This window comes from Mesoplodon densirostris, chromosome 8, assembly GCF_025265405.1.
Source record: "Mesoplodon densirostris isolate mMesDen1 chromosome 8, mMesDen1 primary haplotype, whole genome shotgun sequence".
NCBI classification, from domain to species: Eukaryota; Metazoa; Chordata; class Mammalia; order Artiodactyla; family Ziphiidae; genus Mesoplodon; species Mesoplodon densirostris.
In genome coordinates this window covers 11622246-11627219 of record NC_082668.1, presented here as the reverse complement: position 1 = coordinate 11627219, position 4974 = coordinate 11622246, and positions in this window count along the sequence as shown.

Here is a 4974-nt window from a genome sequence, read left to right as displayed (position 1 = left end):
ATTCACCCAGTATACATGGTGAAGGTAGGACAATCCAGACACAGGAGGAATTGTGGGAAGATCATAATCTTCACAGTCTAGACTGAAAATGAGCAAATGGAGTCGCCAGAGAAGAGCTGGAAAGGAGGGCTTTAGGGATCTCAGTCAGCCTAGGTGCCATTTTGATCTAGAAGTGTTCTTTGCAGCTTATTATTATTTTTTAAGCTTTTTATTTGGTGATAGTTGTAGATTTGCACGCACTTGTAAGAAAGAATGCAGAGAGGTCCTGCACACCCTTCACTCAGTTTCCCCCAATAGTAACATCCTGCATAGCTGTAGTAGAGAATCACAGCTGAGAAACTGACATTACATTGTGTTCAGATTTCACCAGTTTTTCAGGCACTCATTTGCGTGTACTTAACCTCTATGCAATTTTATTGCATGTGTAGACGTGTGTGACCACCGCAGTGAAGACACAACTGTTCTGTCACCAGGGCCCCTCCTGTCACCCTTTTCCAGTCACATTCACTCCCTTCCCTCTCTTCATCTCTAACTCCTAGTAACCTCTAACCTGTTCTCCATCTCAGTACTTTTGTTATGGCAAGAATGTTATACATGTGAAATTATACACTATGTATCCTGTTGAGCTGGGCTTTTCCCTCAGCCTCATTCCGTTGAGGTCATCCACGTTCTGCATGTAGCAGTAGTTGGTTTCTTTTTTGTGACTGAGCGGTATTCCTGGGATGGATATACCATAGCTTGTTTAACCCTTCACCTGTTGAAAGACTTCTGAGCTGTTTCCAGTTTGGGGCTATTATGAATGAAGCTGCCATAAGCATTTATGTATAGGTTTTTTGTGAACATTAAGTTTTCATTTCTCTGGGGTAAATGCCTGAGAGTACAATTGCTAAATTGTATTCTAAACACATATTTGGTTTTGTAAGAAATTGCCATATACTTTTCCAAAATGCCTATACCATTTTTTATTCTTGCTAACAGTATATGAGCGACTCAGTTTCTCTGCATCCTTGCCAGCTTTTGGGTTGTCACTATTTTTTATTTTGGTCATTCTGGTAGGTATATAGTGATATCTCATTGTGGTTTTAATTTGCATTCTTTAATGACTAATGATGTAGTACACCTTTCCATGTGCTTATTTGCCATCGGTATATCGTCTTCAGTGAATTGTCTGTTCACGTCTTTCGCCTATTTCCTAATTGGTTGCTTGCTTTCTAACTGTGGAGTTTTGAGAATTATTCATGTATTCTAGATATAAGTCCTTTGCGGGATATGTGGTTTATAAATATTTTCTCCAAGTCTATAGCTTGTCTTCTCATCCTCTCAACAAGGTCTTTAAAGAGCAAACATTTTTAATTTTGTTGCAGTCCAATTTGTCAATTTTTTATTTTACTGTTCGTGTTATTGGTGTCAAATCTAAGAACTCTTCATCTAGCCTTAGTTTCCAAAGATCATCTTCTCTATTAAAAAAAATTCACTGGAAAAATGAGACAGAAAGAGTTAACTAGATGCCTATTATAATCAGATGGTTCTCTAAATCTAAATGGAAAAAAGCTGATACAGTCCAAAGGTCTCAAATTCAAGCATGCATCAGAATCATCTGGAGGACTTGTTAGAACACAGATTACTGGCTTCACCTCCAGACTCTCTGAGAATTTGCATTTCTAACAAGTTCCCAGGTGATGCCAATGCTGCTGGCTCCAGGGGCTACACTTTGAGATAGACTAATATATTCTAAGTCTACTGAAGGTTAAAAATTTGAGGTTGTTGCTTATTGGGGAAAAAAAAAAAAAGACTGAAGACTGTCCTCAGGTCTATAAAGAGATTTGATGAGCAGACTCTCATCTAGGTCTACAGTGGACCAGGGGAAACATGAAAGAAGGGAGGATTCCAGTTGTACATCTGGAAGATGTGAAGTACAGGGGTGAGGGTGCATTGGGATAGGCCAACAGTGGAGGACACGGATTTTCTATACCTGGAGTCCTTCTAAAGAAAATAGGCCAGAGGCCATCCTTTGCTCTGAATTGTTGAGAAAGTCTCTTGTTTAAAGGTAAATGATTAAGTTTCTAAAAATATAGGAGATGACACAAGTCAGTAGATGAATTCTTCTTCCCAGTTTCTAAAACAACTAAGTAAGTAATTGAATCCTTCAATTTTGTAGACGTTTTCTCTCTATGTTAGACTTGCATTCACTTAGTTACACACAAGGAGAATTTTCCTGGGTCCTGACAGTCAGGTACTCATGGTATATTCCTGGCATTGCTTGGCTAAGTGTCATTGTAACCCTTATCCCCATATCACACAGAAATGTCAAAAATCTTCATCCTCTTGCACATTAATGTGCATAAATAGAGTGGGGGGGGCCTTGATCAACATCTTAGATCTGTCTTGCTCATTTATTCTTCTCATAAGAATGGGGTGGAGAACCACTCTCAGAAACTGGCAAATGCAGAATTAAAACATTTTCACCATTTCTAAGAGTAGTACCAGAGTAAAAACAAAGAAATTAGGACCTAAATCTTCAGGTGCTGACCTAACCTTGGGTCAGTGAACTTTGGTAGCACCTGCATACACCTGTTCCCAATCCCCATCCCAACACATCCTGGCACCGAGTCATTGCTAGGTAGGAGCCAGAGGCCATCCATGGTCATGGCCTCTTACAAAAATCACTCTCTGTGATAAGCATTTTGTGTCAGAGGCCATATACTTCCAACTGAGGTTTGAAAAGAAAAGATTTAAGGCAGATTTGGAAATGTATTACATTTGTCTTAAGAATATCCTTTTCAGGGATGGGGTAGGCTGATTTGGGGTGAAACGCCAGCTGTTATTCTGGAGTGGCAACAACTCCAGCTGGGTTCATGTTCTTTCAAACCAAGGTGAGATGTAGGAATTTTTGGAAAGAATAATAACATTCCCATTGACTTCAAAGAAATGAGTGTCACAATGAGATAAGGAGACGGAATGTGGGTAAATCCGGCTGCTCTGAGACCTGATTGTGATTGTTCCATAACGCATCAGTGCAACTGATGATCGTAAAAGAAAAGAATCTTACAACTGGGGAAATCCTTCCCAACAAGGGTTTCTTTATTTAGCTTTCTTGAATTTAGAGACCACAGAAGGTCTTTTCATAGCAAGACAATTAATAAAAGTAAATAAAATAAAAGAGATCTTTAGCCATCAGTGTATGGTGCATTATTCTATTTAAGATTTCATTTTTATCAGTACAGCACTGCTGGGCAGAATACAGAAGAAATGGCATGTAATGTACGGGCACAGTGAAAACAAGCGTGGGCATTGAAGTTGTGTAAAAGAATTTCAGGAAAGCAAAAAAGTAAATATGATTCGATTTTCAAGTTTGTTCAATATGTGAATTGTCTCCAGCGGCTGGGCTGTCTTGTTTGCACAGTTCTTATTGTTCACCTCAATAGCAGGGTCTTTTGAAATTATCAATTTGTGATGTGGCAGAGATTACAACCCTTGAGTGCACAGGAGTGACTTCCAGGTCTCGGAAGGAGGGCTGCAGGAAAGACTTGCCAACAGGCAAACCCAATCTCAGCAAACACTGCCAGCAGCTGAGCTGGCCCACCCGGCAGCAGCGTTGCTTCTGGCAGCAGCTCTCGTGCTGGCAGCAGCCCTTCCGCAGCCTCAGCCACACGGGCTGCAGCTCCAGGTGCGGCGATGGCGGCAGACCGCGGGGACGCTGCAGCAGCCCCCAGGGCAGCCGTAGCAGCAGGGGCAGCAGCTGGGGCAGCAGCCGACCCGGGAGCATCTTCACGGGGCGCAGCTGCCGCCACCCCAGCCGAGGCAGCCACCACAGCTTCCACAGCCACAGCTGCCCATGGTATCAAGTAGGGAGGACACGAGAGAGATGAGGAAGGAGACACAGGAGGGGAGGGAGGTCTGATGCCCCTTCTGCTGGGAGAGGCCCTTATATACCGACTCTGGGGACAGGAGAGGGAAGACACATGACCATTTCCCTGTTGCTCTTTGGCTTGGTTTACATGGAAGAATCCATCATCTCTTATTACTTCCCTTTTAGATATCTTTGTCTTCATCACATTTTCGGTTTTGTTAATTTTTTCATAAAACTATATTCCAATACAATTTGAAAAGGCCTAAAAGTTCTAGGGAAGCATACTGGGAACCAGGCTGTCAACAGGGATGGGCAGACTTCTCTGTCATCCCTCACTGCCCAGGGAACATTACTGTGTGTGTGGGTTGTCAGGGGGTCTGCAGACCATACCCATCATTGGACAGCCCCTAGGCCAGGTGGTCTGTGAGCTTCCAAGGGGGTCAGTACAGTGAAGTTTAAGGTATAATCTCTGACCTCAAAGAGTTTGCAATAAAGTGACATTGGGAGATGGGGATGTGAAAATGGTAACAGAATCAAAGTCCACCGCCAAGGCCAGATGCCATGATTATGTTCTGTGACCAGTAGGAACTGCTGAGGCTAGAAGATTTTGTTCTTTACCTCTTCACCTGAAGCATACCATTGTGATTTGTCTTCTCACACCCAGGCTGTAATGATTATTTTAAAAACAGAAATACATCCTCCAACGAGTCTGGATTTTGATGATGTAGTTCTTGGTATGTTTAGCTTTGGATGAGGAACTAATTTTGTCTTTGATGATACGACATCAGTTGATGTCTGAGAGAAACACTATGCTAAGTAGCCTGACTTAGGTGATTCTGAGAGCAGGGCAGGTACCCTGAGGAGTGCAAGGGCAGAGGCCAGAGATGTAGGGGAAGTTGAGGAAAAAAAGGAGTCTGTGGCTATGAGGTAAAGCATGTAGTTGTGGATCCTGGTGAGATTTGAGGGTTGGTGACCAACACGGAGGCTGTAAAAATATAAGGTAGGAAAAATGAAAGTGCAAGTGGGCTATTCATCACACAAGCTGGTGTAGGAGCATCTCTAGCCATCACTGAGAGCGCAGAGACCTTGGTGGGGATGTTTGGTGGCTGACTTTCTCCCAAGCT